The 18,636-nt window shown below is 30.8% G+C and overlaps 1 non-coding gene across 1 annotated transcript; it reads left to right on the top strand.

The window, feature by feature from the left end:
• The first annotated feature begins 545 nt into the window (after positions 1-545).
• On the top strand, positions 546-618 carry Trnav-aac. The gene has a single exon. It is a non-coding gene; the product is annotated as a tRNA-Val (tRNA).
• The last annotated feature ends 18,018 nt before the right edge of the window (positions 619-18,636 follow it).

Genomic DNA, 18,636 nt, shown 5'->3' with positions numbered 1-18,636 from the left:
TAAAACGGTAGATTTATGCCAACTGAAATTATTTCTTTGGGAACTTTGGTTTGCAGAATTAGGGTTAGCTATAAATTTTATCGAATCGGACCTGGGCTTTATTTCTGAAGATACCATTTTAGCTATCGGCGATAAATTAGACGTTTTGATGTGAAAACTTGACATTGAACCAGCGAAATTTCTAGATTAAAGTCTGTCTTACTATCAAACAGCAGTGTAATTGAAATTGATATATACTCAAACAAAGTATAGTAAAGGCATAGGTAACATAAAACTATACTAGCAAAGACAAAATCAAAGACCGAAGTCATTAGACAAATTGATAAAAGCAAATATAAGTGTTATTAAATTTGCTTTCATAAGTTGTAGGTTGTTTGTTATAATAATGAGAAACTCATTAAAATTGTTGTTTATTTATGACCCGTCATAACGATACCGGTTTAACTTATCAGGTTTTTGATTGACAATAAAAATGACCCAGATTTAATTGGTACATTGCACACGTGTTACGTTTAATGTTTCAATATTTCGGCAACTTGACTATCGTTTCCGTGGTGTAGCGGTTATCACATCTGCCTAACACGCAGAAGGCCCCCGGTTCGATCCCGGGCGGAAACAGTTTTTTTATTTTTATTTCAGCGTAGATAAATTTAATAGGATCTGCTTGAAAATTTTAAATTAATCGATTGAAATTACATAAATTCTGATCGGTACGATTCTTAGATACATGAACCTAAATTTTCGACATTGATAAGAACTTTTTGTTACTATGCTTGAAAATAACATTTGTGTGTGCGTGTCAATAGTACGTATCTACACAAACACATTGATTATAAAGATTTTAATTAGATTATATTACATTTGGAAGCAATAAAGCGTAAGCAAAGCTATAATACCTGGATTTATCGTAAATAAGTGACGAAAAGACAAGGATTCAGATGCAAATCACAAGACATCGCAAAGCCGGCTACTAATGAATGCATATTGATTTTCCCGTTCCTTACTTATGAATATTTATATCTATTATTACTTGGTTACTTGGAGCTGGGCTGCAAGTGACAGTGTTTGAACAGCAATATTATACTTAGTTAGTTTAATGTGAATAACGATGAATTTACTTGAGCAATTTAACAATCTAGATTCTGGTTTTACCATTTAGCTTTGATAATATTTTATCCTACTAATATTATAAATGCGAAAGTTTGTAAGGGTGTGTGTGTGTTTTTGTTGCTCTTTCACGCAAAAAGTACTGAACCGATTTGCAACGAAATTTGGTACGTAGACATGTGGACAACTGGAATATCAAAAAGGCAACTATTTATCCCGATATTCCTACGGGATACGGTATTACGCGGGTGAAACCGCGGGGCCCAGCTAGTTTATTATAAGGTTGACCTTGCCACTATAGAAAATCTTGTTCAAAATTTTATCAATCAAAAATATCTTATTTAAAATTTTTGAATAATATTTTATACATATAATTCAATTTACAAAAATATGATTTATTACAAAAGCAAAATATTAACAATAAACAAAATATTATATATTTCGAGAAGGAAATAGTATTATTTTTGAGGAATATGGAACCACAGGGACCTTTGACCTTTCCTATTCCAGAGAAATGCCATACTGTTAAGAAAATATAACTGTGTACTCCCACTGATCCAGCATTTTATATAAAATTAAACGAAACACAAATTGGTTTTCTTTCTTTGAGGTGGATTGAAATGTACCAAATAAAAAGATTATTATCTTTTCATTTTATTTGATCGAATTCATTGTATGTCTATTATAGTCAGCGAAATGCAATATCCGATGGAGACTTGTAAGAAGTAAGTAAAAATAAGATTTCTGTAAATGGATCAATGAAATCACTAAGTTTTCTGCCAGCCGCTTCGCTCTCGTAAACAGAGGAAACTCATATGGGAATGAGATGTTTTTTTGCTATAAAAAGTAACCTATGATACTCTCTAGCCTTTTAACTGCCTTAAGAGACAAAAATCTTATCACAAAAACACTTCATTTCGACGGGAATGAAAGACAAATATGCAAACTAAAAATCTGTCTTTGAGATGATAAGCCCCCAGCAAACTTGGCTCCGCTCAACAAAAGACACATATTTCATATATATTAGTTATTTTAGTAAAAAAAAATTACTTATATTTTTAGTAAATAATGTTTCAGCATTAAAATAAAAACTATGATACTTATTCAGGTAAATAGTATTTTGTAATAAATTTTTCTATAATTATTTATTTATAGAGATTTACATTAAATAATTGTTAGAGAACGTAAATAAAATAAGGAGAAGCTCTCTTCAAAATCAGTTTTCATCCAAAACTTTATAATACATAACGAAAGGATGGCGTAAAGACATTATCCCAAGGTTCAAATTAAACAAACCCGCTGTTAAGCAGGCAGTGTAAAGGGCAGATTAAGCTATAGTAAACACACACTTAGTACCTAATCCAATCTTCTCAGCTCCCAGGGGCCCGTCTTCGTCTTTATCGCTGTAGACATTGCTCGAACTTGGAATAACTATGATGTACCTATTAGGTATGTAAAGATAGAAATACATTTTATACAGACAATTTTTGCTAGTGATTAGCCACGCTGAAAGAAATATCTATGATTTGGCTAGGGCAATGGTAGCTGCACTATAAAAGACATTAAAGATTTTCGCATGCTTTAAAAATTCTGTGAGTCTCCCACAGGCAATTCTTTATTAACTCACAAAAGTTGCTATTAAAGTTTTTATAAACTTTAAAAGGCGCATGTCGAAACTCCTTGCAATTTAAATGATAAACATGCAATTTCCTATTTAATTTAAACATTATTAATTATTATTTAGATTTATTCATTAATAAATGCAATACTTCTCAATTATAGCCGCAATGTATTCTTCTATCAACGTTGGTAACAATATGATTATTTATAATTACATCTACATTTTACATGTGTGATGTTAGTAGGCAGCATATAGGTATAAATATGTCAGCGTAGAATACAATCTTGTGTAATATTAACACCGCACCTCACGAAATTACAGACAAAAGTCGCCCTCTCTGTTATTATTCGCACTTATCAAGATTCAGCACACGTGATGTCTGAAATTAACGCAGCCGTTCCATCTGAAACCTTAATAAACGGGTTGTACATTGGTGGATATTTATAACTGTTCCTATAAAACTAGACTCCGATACAGATGTTTTATCAAACAAAAAAGAAAAAATATATGAATTTGTTACCTATTTGAAATGATTGAAATTGATCCTGAAACTGGGAATTTACAATTATACTCCTGGCTTGATCCAAGATATTCTTCTTATACCTATATTTACTATGTAGTATTACGGGCCCGCTTTGTGTGCCGCGATTAGAAGGATATCTTGAACGAAGCCAGTCGTATAATTTCAATAAAAGTTCACTTCAGGTAAGTTCGTTCAATTGTATCATTTATATTTCTACTGAATTTATAATCATGTATATATCTACTTATAAAATTAAATTGCATAAAAACTTTGTGGTAATCTTATATAACACATAATTATACAAATGTGTATAAGAGATTATATTCAACTTTCGAAATACATTTGATGAGTTTCCATCACACCACGAATGTTCTCACCCATTTAAATGTATACGAAATAAAATATTTATAGAAATACAAAGAATTATAGCAATTACATGGACAATGACCGATTTTATTCAGGGCTGGACTACACTAGTTTTCCGGCAAGTCCTCACAAAAGGCGCGCCATAACGTCGCCACGCCCATGCAAAAAGCTTTTTTAATCAGTCATGCTTGCGTATTATAATCTTCGTAATACACTGTAACAAGTAATCTTACACATATCTTATGTGTACTATATGTGTTTAAAAAACATGATTTTTATTTTTTTTAATTTCCAGAGTATTGTCTAGAATGCAACGTAAGGTTTCGTCTTCACTTCCCTATAAAATAAAACCTTTTAAATTTGCCTTTTACAATGTTTTCAAATTATAAAATTTTGTTTTTTACCCCTCTATGTGTCGTAAACGTTGATCGTAAAGGTTTATGAACGATTTTATACGAATTAATGCGCTGGTTATAACTTAATTGCTATCTTTATTTACAAAGAGATTACACTAAATATAATTGAATAATGTGAATTTTTTATTCATGCTGTTTCTAAATTCAATTAGCTTTAAAGTTTCTAATAACCTCAAAGCAATTAATATAGTACGAGGGACGACCCGCACGCAACACGATCGATCACGTCTCCACCATAAACCTAATGAACCCATGACTTAGTGCTCCCACTCGCCAATTTCATTACTTTACGTCAACCCTTGGAGAATTCATTAAATTATTTTTACGCCTTTTTACAGAGAACGTAGTCGTAAACAAAGAGCATATGTTCTGTTTTCGGGAACTGTATCTTTGCTTAATGAATTCAATCGTGAGATTCGAACGAGGTTGCATAAATAAATGTCAAAGTTTCAGTTAAAACTGTAATAAACAATATTCATACCGTTTAAAAGTATTAAAAACTAAGCTTGCTATATGATTGTGGTGAGTGATCTATTTGTACTATTTGTATATGGTCGATGCTTCTCTTAGAATCATTATAATTATGCCAAACCGTTTACTTCGATTATTCTAAAATGGATGATTGTTTTCATGTATTGCTACTGATTTTATTGAGCTCTTGTAATTGCTTTGTCGTATATAATAAAGTTATTGGAGGACGAGAACCTCCTTGCGATATTAGATACTTAACTTTTTCGTTATATTTATTCCACATAAAGTTTCCTATACTTACAGCAATTGACACTGGAACTGAATGGTTATACATATTGTTATGGTTTACGTTGTCTGAAAATACAGACATCATTGTTCTATTTATATTATTATACACGTCTCCGCGTTTGACAACTTTGCGAGACGTTGTGTCTATTAAATCAATACAAGGTTATATATAACACTAGCGATCCGCCCCGGCTTCGTCCGGGGTAAATATATAGCCAATAGGATTCAGGAATCACCTATAAATTCAACAGTGAATGAATATTTAAAATCGTTCCTGTAGTTCTTAAGTTTAGCGTGATCAAACAGACAAACTGTAGCTTTGTGTTATTAGTAGGTATAAAAGTACAGACTAGGTATAATATTATCTAATGACTACATCTTACTCTTATTTCCCTATATCGAATATCCTAACAAAATGAAAATAGCATATATAACATTTTTAACGGATATTTAGCGAGGTTCTGGAAAACGTCATGAACTAAGTGAATTAAAATAATCTTATCTGTATCATATCTGAGCCAAATAGCTTTTGTGCGTTTCTTGCAATTTGAATTGTGCAAATTTTTCGATTGGAACATTAGTACTTTTTGAATAAAAGATTATCGTTAACCAAATTCTATCAATTTCCGTAGAAAATGGGCAAAGCAGTTATGCACTTAAAAATCGTATTAATATATACATATGTGTCTAAAAAATACATATGTATTAATTTTTGTCGACATATATTAAATAAAGCTCTGAAATGCTAAAGGATCAGTCTATTCGATTTTAAAAGTCGGCAACACATCTTCTGAGACCCCTGTGGTGGACTTGCTCATCACATCACCAGGCGATGCACATGGTCGCTTACCGACTGTCACATAAGACAAAATTAAAATAATTATACTGCAATATTATCATTGCTGTAATTACAAATTTTGTCTACGAGAAGAAACGTAATAAAAGAAAGGCTTTATGATTTTCGTTATAAAACACAATGTTTAACATTTAAAGATGTCAAGAGTGAAAGGTCATATAAATAACCCACCTTTCCTTCCTTACAGAAAGGTCAGAGAATATTCGAGATGCTTATTCAAATCTGACTTTTAGCATAAGAATAAAAATGTACAGCTTGTAATTTGAAAATATAACGATAATAAGTCAGAAAATGCTAATCTTAAACATTTTAATATTTTAAATTATTCGGTCTCTTTTTCGATATTATATTTACAATAATTTTATCTCATGTAAGAAGAGAAGAATTTTATAAAATTTCAGATTTAAATAACTGTCTATTAAAGCAATTTATTGCTTAAAACAAGTGCCATTAATATTGAGAAACGCCCATAATGTTTTAAGGATGAATAAACCCTCATTTTTATGCATAGAAAGTCACAAGTTCATGGTTTAGAATAATTTAGTATAAATGGTACATTCTGTTTTGAATATAGATACCGATCATTCATCTAACATAATAAGACTGTATATTATATATATGTCAAACAAACAAATATATACTATAACACAATATATTTGTTTGTTTGACATTTATCTCTTAAACAGGACAACGTTTGTCGAATCAGCTGGTAATGAGAGATCTAGAAATTACCTGACAATGATAAAAGCTCCCTTCAAATATAAATATGCAATAAATATTTTTGTTATAATAGATCTGATTAGATCCTACAAATAGTGTTTGTGGAAACATAATAAATCTCTCAACTCTACAGTCTATTGTTATTATGGATAGATATAGACCAAAATTACGAGAAATAGATCATGTAGATACGTAAGTACCTACATATTTTAATGAAGGGAAATTTGTTTATGAACATAAGTCTTTCATATAAACCTTTTGTAGATAAAACTCATCGCAGACAGAATAACAAGATGATGTATTGCTGTGTTCACAATAACTCAGATAAATATTCAAGCGACGATTCCATATTTCTTAATACGGGATAAGCCTGTACCCGTGTTTTCTTTTTACCTTGAATTCAATCAATCATTTGAAAGAAATGAAGTATTTGCTGTTGTACGCAAGTATTACTTATGTAGACAATTGAACCGTTTCTCTTATAATATATTTATATAAATACATTGAACGTAGTTGGCATGTTCCGTATTCCGTAGAATTTATATCTATCTTCCCGACTTAAAGCCCTTTCGGACAGATCCTCGCTAGAAAAGGAGATTACATTTTCTCATAAATATCTCGTAATTTCATTATATTTACATTATTATACTAAAGTGTAACTTTTGTATAAAGGTAATATCTTCCCCTTTACTTCAAAAACGAGTAATATATAAAATTATTTGATATTTCTCGTTTTAATTATATCTAACCTGTACAATATAGCACATTATAATGTCAAACGTAAACTGCTACGTAAAGTCTACTTACATTATACATTTATGATTACGTAAAACTTTCGGTACATTAATTTGGGCGCCTAATTTTGAACTCCCCCTTTGTCCAATAAATTAAGTTTATTACTAAGAGTTCATACAGAATTATAAATTGTGTCACCCTTTAAAACCTCCTATTAAGTAAATTAAATTATGGGTATATTAACATCCTTACATTTCATACGATAATTGTTTGTAAAAACTGCAAAGAATAACCATACAATGCTACGCTTTACATTAAAATAATAATATTATAATGAAATATTCATGACTCAAAAACAATTCTCTGGAACGAGATAAATAAATTTACTTAACCCCATTTCAACGTTATATCGTCTGCATTAGTGATAATGTTTAAAATATCCATTAAATTCAAGTTTATTTCAATTCAGGTCACACGCAATGGTCCGATCTTCTCAGACTTCAGACATTCTTATGCTAACTTTTCTTTCAATCCTTTCAACGTTGCCGGATAAAAAGCAAATAAAAGCTTTCTTTGTTAATGTAAAATTGTGATAATTTCGAGCAAACGCGAAGTTTCTCTCGAAGCATTTGAATTTAAGTATACTACATTATAAGAATTGCACGTAATTGCATAATAGTGTACAAATTATTTACTCAAATAAATTTCTGTAGTAGCGTTAATAAAGACATGCATAAAGCTTATGATTTTTTTGGAATAATAAATATGTAGGTATCCTGGTAGAATAGACCGTATTTACTGGAGCTTAACTTTATAAAAGCATATAAATTTATCAAATCGACGATCTTTATACCTACTTCAGCATGATGAGCCATACTTGACTCCATTTTGATATAATAATAATCAGTCTTTCAACTATAAAGTACGTGACAATACTTCACATTGAAGTATAATCTCGAAAGCGTTCAAATTCATAATTTAACTGCGGTAGCGGAGGTTATCAATCACGTTCATATTTTCGACTACGTTATGAAGGTTTAAAATTATTATTAGTAAGAAAAATTTACCAAGGCCTTGCGTTTCTCTTGTTCTTATTAAGGTGACGTTTTAATGGAAAGGCTTAAATAGGTAAGTAAGATATCTTTTTTTTTGTTTAACTTTCTTAAACTCTCTTTCGATTTCTAAACAAACTGGTAGGTACTATATTTTTTCCATGTGTGGAATTTAAGGGATCACTAAATTATTGAATACTAAAACTGAAGACAAAAGATAGGGTATCTCTTCATAATTGAACGAAATAAATCAACTCCAAAAGCCTCAGATTGTTCTCATTTGATTATCATATCGGTCCAAAAGGTGAATTGACGTTATAAATGCTATTTTCATTCAATCTGACAATATCTTTGGCCATTTATCTTGTGTGAGTTGAGTTTAAAATCGAATCATTCTTTGTTTTATCTGTAACAAGGTTGGGCGCGACACCATTTTTTATTTGGGCTACATCCATTTATACGAGTTAACTGCCGTCTGTCGTACTAATGTAATGAACTTTGACGCCATTCTTGGCAATTTTACGCCACGGTTCTTGCATAAAGGTTTCATCATTTAGAAAAAGATAACAAATGCAGGTAAATCGTTTTATTTTAAAAATAAAAAGAAAACTATAATACTGCAATGTAATGTATGTTTGGTTTTAAAAAGTTCGTTTTTTTAATCAAAAAATAACTTCATATCTCCTACTATGCAATAATTTGAAAATGTTTATTTAAAAATACATCCAGAAAAAATTCTTGAAATATGGAAATTGCTTTCGATTCTATGTTAAATGCAAGGAACATATTTAAGAAAACATTCATAAATACATATGTAGACAATTCCAATGTTTTTAATTTAACAATGGAATTGACCACTCGTATACAAAGGTGTGGCTTATTATACAATAGAATACTATCTAACAATACATATGAGTAGAAATACCTCATAAAACCACTTTAACGATTCTTGCTGGACCGCAAAAGAAAATCGTAAAATTTAACACGCCTATAAAACGTGACTGTATAAGACTTATTTAATATCGGCTGAACTTTCTATCAAAACAAATTGTAGGGAAACGAATAAAAAGAAATAAAGGCATATTGAAAAAGTTAGTTGTAATTCACATCACGATTTCGCGAATAACGATAAGGTAGCTTACGTGATACGGACCGGGAAATATGGTAACGATACGCTTTTAAAAACGAAGGGGGAAGCATGGTTTTGTATTGTAACAATTACAAATTATAATAATTATAATATTGATATATTTATTAATTATTGGAAATGTTGTCATAACATTTCCCTTTGTTAGAATTCCTTTGATAAAATTTTATTTTGGTAGTCGAGCACGCTTCTGTACGAATTGGGCCAGTTCGCACCGGGGAAATACCATATCCCCTCAGACGACCGCCGTGGAATGGTTGCATGCTAATCTGTCTTAAAAAATAAACAGCCATACAATTTACTTCCATTATGTAGAATGAAATTTACTTTTTGGGTCTCAGTAGTGCTATACCGACGCAATGCACAGATAAGATTTATTTTTAATCAAAGCAGATGCACAAATGAAGCTGGATTTCTGAATTCTATCAGGCTTCGGTTTAGATTAAACTTCAGTATTGAACGCAATATCTAAATTAAAACAAGAAACTAAATCAATGTAGTAAATCGTATAATCCTTGACCGTAAAAATATTTTAATTAAAGTTTATGGATGCTTTTGTAATAAAAAGTCATCGTACCTTTAATTATTTAGAAACTTTAAAATTTAAATAAATAATAACATCAATTCTACATAAGTGAATTAATTATTATTATATTTATTTAGAGAAACACAAACGTATCACCAATAATTCATAAACATCTTATCTTAATTGAGTAATGCTTTGCAATGCATATTTTAGATTATATTTCAATATTTTAGCATAGAGGAATATAGCTTATCTAAATCAAACCATATTTGGAATCATCAATCCCTTTTACAACTTTTTCAAATTTGCAACTAGCAATGTTCAAATAGACGAACACTTTAAATTCAGATTCGATTTTATTATGATAATAATTAATGCCCGTATCCTTTTGAAATCGTAAATGTATAACTATACAACTTTAATAAGTAAAACGGTAAATGTTCATGACCAGTGGTGACTGTTATCCATCTGACGAACCACCAACTCGGTTGCACGCCCTTACGGATAATTTTTTCTTTATGAGACACGATTTTAGAGTAACTCGGTTAAATACAAGTTCCTGATTTCTTATACAACGGCAGTATTACAAAAACAGTAATTACATGCTAAAAGTTTAATAGCTTTTAAAAGAAAAATGAGGGTCTAAGGGGTCAAGATCGGAAGGGAAAGAATTTTGGGTTTCAACCCAACGGCTCCCTCACACCAAATTGTTCATTTCATCTTAACCTTACACAAAGAAATGTTCAATTTGATAAAACCTCAGAGAAAATCCGACCCAATTTATTCGAGGCACGACGTTTCTTCGGTAAACTTACAGCATACATGATTATTGATACTTAGCAGACTTCTTGGAAAATAACACTGCGTACGCGGTTCTAATTAGCCAATAATAAAGTAAATACGAATACTGTAAAACAATGGACTTAGATTAACTTACTAATCTTCTGTTTATATGACTTGCTAGCTGCGCCCCGCGGTTTCACCCGCATAAGTCAATATCCCGTAGGAATATCGGGATAAAAAGTTGCCTATATGCTATTCCAGTTATCCAGCTATCTACGTACCAAATTTCTTTGCAATCAGTTCACAAGTTTTTGCATGAAAGAGCAACAAACATACACACATCCTTAAAAACTTTGGCATTTATAATGTTGTAGTAGGATAGGAAGGATCAAAGATTATACACTTATTTACTGAGAAGGATAGTAGGATAGGATGGCTATTAATATTCGTTTTAAATACTACGAAACGCCAAGGCTTGGAAGGTAGGTCGGGTATGTATTCCTACCCGTACAAAACTTGACTCACCCTCAATGAAATAACAATATAAGAAGTTGCAATAGTTCACATTACTCGTGCACACTTTGTGAAATCCTTTAATTCATTCGACTAGGGGCGTCCCGTGGCGCGCCGATTAATCCAGATTAAGGACTTCTTTGTCGTTGAATGAAGTTTTCCATCTGCTCTTAATTTATTGCTTTGCGACACTGATTGACTGAGTACATTTACTTAGTTTATCGAGTTAGTGAAAGGTCGAAGATGAATTGCTATAAGATTTTGTGCTCATTTATATCGGTTTTAGGTTATACACTTTTCTTTAAGTTATAACTACTATTTTGACAATATTTTTGCGAATTTTTGTGTGTCCTTTAGAATATGCTTAAATACGAAATTATTATAACTGTTAGACATCATTGTTACAACTTCATGCCCTTGTTCATGTAATTAATTTTAAGATATAACATGTATTTAACACAGTTTGTGTCATAAATCTCCAAATATGTGACATGATAAGTTAACCATAAAATTAAACGATTGTTATTTTTTAAATAATAAACCTTTACTCTACCCAAATAAATGAGAATGCTTTGCAAAACTAAACGAAGCAACAGTTAAAAACAATTCTCATAGCATTATTTTAGCAAAACTTACATTTTATGCCCGTATATTTTAAGGCATCATCAAAAAAAACGACACGTTATTGACAGTTTTCTATTCTGACTGTACTCAAACAGTATTTACAACGTACGGATATTCTGCCAAACGTAATAAACAAACGAGTCGGAAACGATATATCTCGATTTTTATTTCGATTCTTCGTTAACTTGGGCATTCATCAGTCAGTTCTCGGTCGATCTGGTTTATATTTGGGTCAACAGTGTATCTGTGTTTTAAAGAATAATTATAATTGAGGTTCAACGATCTCTGATTCGAGTGTTTTGTCAACAGTCGGTATGTATTTATGATCGTATCGATTTCATACTACCCGAGTCCAGAATCAGTAGACGCGAGGATTTGTTAGAATTTATTTTAGGGGATTTCGTAAAATATTTGTCTGCAATAGATGAGTGTAAATACAAACATTTTGCATTTAAATATATAAATGAAATTGATATTGATAAAAACAGATATATTTACTACAAATTTCCACATTTTTATAGTTATTATTGTATGGTATTTACAATTGAGTGTGTATCATTGTATGCGCCTGCACTTTGATAGCCTTTGTTTAGTTTTCATTATACAATAACAATAGAGCTTTAACTCGGTTTTATTTTCAACTTTATGACTTCAGAAGGTATGTTTTCCAGAAACATCTTCTTAAATGTTATACATTCTACGTTCCTTCTTTTACTATTTACTGTCCCCTGATGATAATTTTTTTTCACGAAATAGATGTACCAAATGTTACTTTATTGTGAGAATTTCTGCTAATGAAATTTTTGAATCATAGGGAAGGTATCCTGCGCGCTAAACAATCGAATGCTTAACGGCATTATAAATTTAAACGCACTAAATGAATAGCAACAACACAGATTACATATATTAAATATAAAAACATTATATAAATATAGAAACACAAATCAGCAGGTCTACAAATAATTGATCCATTGTCACAATAATACATTCTTAATGAATTGTAACATAATTTTTACAATTAAACATCAATTAATGATAATGAAAGTAACAATATAGTTGAAGATTGGGTTTTTACTATTTTTGTTTATTTACAACAGAACACGATGTTTGCCATCTGTTCAAGGTTATAGTATACACGTATAAGTCCATGTCACTACAAAGCTTGCTTATATCATGTGTGGAACTAAATAAAGTTATTTTTGAACCTGGAAAAAATCATTCAGGCGTGATTAGGGAGCGCCGCGCCCGTCCTATTTTATTGAAAGCCTTTTTTCGTTCCAAAACCGTTACCTACATTGTGAATTTTGTTTTATTTTTGCCTTTCACAAGAGGGTTTTTATTTTCTTTAGCGCTTGGAAATTTTTGTCAACTCTACAGTTTGTTACGGTGAATCATAAAACTGTGGATTTAACAAAATAGGGACAACTTTATTATCTAGCTTTATAGTTAGTATTACATTAAGGTACAACACGTCACAAACTGTTTTAAGTTTTACATTTAAAGATAATAAAATTGTTGCTATATACAACCTTTCATTTCTTGTTTCTTTATTTATCCTTACTCCTATATGCTTTACCTAGGAATTGAGATGAATAAATATATAATGAGGATATATCAAATGTTCCATTTTATCTAGAAATATAAGTTTTTAATACGTGTAAATTTATCATGTTATTTCGATACAATAAATTGAAAAGACATAATTAACGAGCTGAACGTAGTGATAATAGACTGAAAGATTTTAATATGCATGCAATAAATGAAATATTCACATTTTACAGCGCAATCAATTATTTATTCGCAACTACGCGTCTGCATTACGAATTCCTTTCAACATTTAATGGAGCTCGGTCACACCCAAACCAATCTGCAGTGATCAATGCGAAATATCAAAAATAAATAGACTCTTGATGTATGCAGCTTTGAAATTTATCTACATTATAAATATTTTCTTATTGGGTCCATACTTTAATTTAGAGGTATTCAAATGTCAGTAAAAAATCAGTATTCAATGAGTTACTATAAAATAATTAAGTCAAATTTATAAAATTACTTAACAAATACAACCTTTATCTAAAACGTGTTTTTCTTCGAAAAAAATAATCTTTGACGATTTATAAAGAGCGCTTTCAGTTTGTTTAATGCAATTTCATAATATGTAATATATTTTGCGATACACTGAACCACATGGCCCGGGTATGTTAGATTAACCTCCAAGAGTGTAAAACCAAGACATATGACTAGTACGTGATATCAAAAATGTTTCACGAAGTTTTGAACGTGAGAATTTTACTCGAAAGAAGGTTTGTTCAGGCGATTTCACAGTTTAGTGCTAGTTGAAAAGTTTCCATATAGCAAATGCATAAACAAGAAAAATTAAGAAGAAACAATTTTTTTGTGTGAAGCTTTAAATGGTCCTTCATGTTCTCCTAGAAATTTTATACCAAAAGTTATAGGTATTATCAAAATTTAAGTTTGTTATTTTTCCATAGGATTGTATGGTAGGTAGGTTGTATTAATATGTTGTCTATTATATTATTTGAATGAGTATATGAATAAAATAAAAAAAAAACAAACCCATATCGACTCAGAAATTAATAAAAACAAATATTGTATGCTTTTATCAGTTTTGAATGTTTCGTTTATATGTACCTTTTATACTTTTTTACTTCATCATATTCCTATATTTTGAATAATACATGTTAATTTAGAATCCTATCCTAAAATATACACATATCAAATATCTAAACATTTCAATCGCGACTATCAGAAATCCCATAAATTGCACAAAACAATACCGCCGGCTATCTAGACGTGTATTTCAGTTGCAACCGATATTTACATACCAGTAAATTCATATGCGACTGCATCTCGCCAATATAACTACGCAGTATAACAATTAAAGCCTGGATACGTTTGCCGTTCACGCTTCGGCGCTTTTACGTCTAATATTGGGCAACATTTGGTGTCACAGCATTGGTTGGAATTTGAATATTAAACGTTATCCAAGCGAGGTGCACGTACATATAATAATTTGTAAACTAAATTTCGTGATATAAAGCAAACTCTATAATTAATCAGCAGGAATGTTATAACAACGATAGAATTCTTTTTATTGACGGCACATTGAATTGCTCGTTGGTGTTTATTTAACAAAACTCAATTTATAATAAAAACAGACGGAAAGGGTTAATTAACTGAGCAATAGCAAGTATTATTATAACATATTCATAATTATAAAGACAATTTAATTCACTGTTAACATTTAAGTGTGACAATGACTACAACTGTTCAATAGAAGCTTTGTGTCCATATTACGGTGCTTTCGGACTTAGTAACTCGAGTGTGGGCGTTCATTTTGACTGTCAGTTGATTGCGGCGAGGACAATGCCACTGACTGCGGACGAAGTTCAGCAGTTTCAAGTTGCGATTCATAATCCACATGATTATATATGCTTCTGACACTATATGGTAAGCCGTACTAATTGAGGGTAATAGTCTAGTGGTTATAATATGTGACTGCCATGGGCGCCATTAAAGATTATTTTCAGGGAGGCACACATGCATACATACAGTGGTATGTGTAGTACATAACATAGATACTGGAGTTGTTGGTAGATATTATTTAATTTATGTCACTTGGCTAGGCTATGTGGTCATCATATCATTGTTGAAGTTGGCAAGTCTCAATGGAGTTTGAAATATTTTAAGTACGCCGAATCACGGTTCGAAAACCTACACCGTTGACCGTAGATGAAACTCAGCATGTATTTCTCGTCTATTAAAAATCTAATTTGTATTATGTAGTTACAAGAAAAAAAAAGAGATTTAAAAATAAAATCACTTGTGTCACTGCGTGAAAATTATGAAAATCTATGCGATTTCCACAAACACTCAAGCATTTTTTTGGCTAATTCAGAAAACCGCCGAGGTTATAATTATGATAATTTGTCACTTCTGCTACAACGAACTGGATAAAAAAGAAATTATCTTTTAAAAAATCTAATTTACCAAATTGCTTAATTTATTTCTTCTGATAAGGAGCAGTTAGTAAATCTTTGTTCTTTTATTACAGTAGATATTAAAATTTATTGTCCTCTTATCTCAGACACGAGACGTTTTGATCAAATCGTTTCTGAATGAATTCAAATAAATTTATTTACAAGCAAGCTATAAAGAAGGAATTAAAATATATTTTATCGTTTTCAAATAAAAAATACACGATCGTCCATTAAAATATAATACAATTGCATTCGGTATAGGTATTAAGAAGAAAACTGTAAGAGTTTTGAAGATTTTAGTTTCAAAATATCAGTACAATTGAGCTTTAATTAAAAGCTTATATTCATGAAAGCTTTTAAAGGAAAAGACAATCAAAATAAGCTTAATGCAACTAGTTAAGTTAACCGCACTGTAAGCCTAGCTGAAGGCTTCGGCTATAAACTTGGGACAGCTTTAATCTTAATCTAAGAACTTAAGTGATACTATAATCTAGTTAACTTAGTAAAAAAATTGTGAGAAACCTAAAAGGTCATTTGTGTCTCAACTCTAATATATCACACTCATACAGCTACCCTAAAAATATTTTTTTTAATCGAATTTAATTTCATATGTTGCTTCAGATACTCATACAACCACAAAATATAAATTAAGTAAATACTTATTTGTTTTCATACTGAACAATAGCTTATGATACCAATACTATTATAACCTAAAAGGTAAAGTAAGCATTAAAATCATCATGTTAATCGCGTAGGAGGAAATAATTTATAAAGAAAAATCGTCTCGATTTTAACCTATCTTTAATCACGAAATCTTATTTATAATATGGAAAGGATTGAGCAACAGCAATGAAGCTGTTATTCAAAAGATTTCCTCTCCATTTTCCAAATTCAAGAACACAACATTTGAGCTCTGAATGGACCATTGGACAAGGCGGACAATTTGAAAGATCCGGTCATTACTGTGATTGCATCCTTTCACAGCATACGAAAAGAGATGACAAACAAACTGTCATTTCGATATTTGAAACCCATTATTCAGCTATTCCATTGAAAAATGGCTTTGGAAACACATAATTCTCAGTTTCAGAAAGGTTTTAGAGTATGCAGCTGAAAAAGCGGCTATGAACCGCTCATATCGGTTATTGTACAAATACTACCAGAAGTTATGGACATCTGTCTAGTTTAAACAAATTGATGCTGTATTGACTTTGTTTGATTTACGTTTTCAATTTATGTTACTCTTGCATACTGTTCAACTTTAAGCAACTATTTTTATTATGTTTTCTGTTTAATTAGAGTTTGTTTGACGAAATTTGTTTTATTATACATTTTCAGCTTAACACGGAATTTTTCATATTTGGAGTATATTTCACGAGTAAGTTTAATGAATGGAAACTGGCACTTCGGTTCGTGTAAAGTGTTGATCATAACATAACTTTACACACATTTTATTTCACAAATTTAACTGAGTACTCATTACTTCTGTGCACAAAAGTGTGAAACCCGTGTTATAATGAAACCGTCTGCCAACGAAATAAGCGCGCGACCGGGAATGGAAATGAAATACAAGACAACTTGCGATATATTTTTTCGTTTTCATGTGTCATTTTGCTTCTTTTGATATTTTTAACGCTGTGGGGAAATGGGGACGTTAATTATAAAACTGTAGTCATAATTGAATACGTAAGTTTTTGGTTATAAAAACTGTGTTGTTATATTTTGTTTATTTATGTATCATCATCAGCATATATATGTCCCCCCTGCAGGAAGACCCGGGTTTAGGCCATAATCCACCTGCTAGCCAAGTGCGGGTTGGGAAATGCCACCTGTCGTCAAACTTTCGATTATTGGGCATGTCGGTTTCCTCAATATGTTTTTCTTGCAACCGTTTTAAGCTGTAGTTAAATATACTTATATAATTTACGTATAATTTTAAAATATCACTCACTTTTATTATGTTAGAATAAAATGAATGAGGAAATTCAATTTAATGAATGTTAAAGTATCAGTGGAACGTCAAAAATATGAAACAAAACACTATCTTGAATAAAATTAAAAATTAACCTCGTCGAGAACGGTTGAACGTAGAATAAAAAATTTCACGTCACTTATATCAGAAACCGTCATACATTGTTAAAGAATTCAAAAAGCACCGAAAATGGCAAGCTTGCAAGATGAAATTGTTTTAATATTGTTACGTTCGGAAAGTAGGTCATGCAGAATTTTTAAATAAAAAAAATACATAAGCAATTGATAATCAAATTACGTTTTATTTAAGTTCAAAGGGATCTTCATCAAATTTTTCTAATTAATTAACGATTCTACTTAGTTTTATTACCATGGTTTTACCAATTAGGCGAGTTAACCAAAAAATCGTCGTCGTATTAATCTTATACTATAACCCATATATAACATAATAAGTATGATCCATTATTAACTTACATTTTTTCTGTAATTATTTGAAAAAAATTGTCAAAAAACAACAAATAAAGAATAAAACTTTAATTTTGTTCATTCATAAATTCCTTTTATAGATATTTAATTCCCTCTGTATCACATACACTTTTCATATGCACATTATATTTGATTTCAATTCCCTCTGCCATTAACGATCGAGTACATAATTAAGAGCATGCTTAAGTAAGCGTTCCATCCGCGTATAAAGGCCCACGTATATTATTACGGAGCCTTTGAGACCTTACAGTGCGATATTGCAGTAAATCCTTTGTGGAATAATACGCATCAAGTTGAGACTGGTTGTATAAAGACTGTCGACCATTCAATGCATATGGAAGAGTGCTATTAATTCACGTGGTTTGAAGTGTTCTGTTTATTTGAAATGAAATTAATTACCAGTTATCACCATCATTTACTCCAAAAGTGT

The sequence above is a fragment of the Zerene cesonia genome, chromosome 18 (assembly GCF_012273895.1).
Source record: "Zerene cesonia ecotype Mississippi chromosome 18, Zerene_cesonia_1.1, whole genome shotgun sequence".
NCBI classification, from domain to species: domain Eukaryota; kingdom Metazoa; phylum Arthropoda; class Insecta; order Lepidoptera; family Pieridae; genus Zerene; species Zerene cesonia.
The sequence above is the reverse complement of the archived record's forward strand: the minus strand, read 5'-3'. Positions and strand labels throughout refer to the sequence as shown.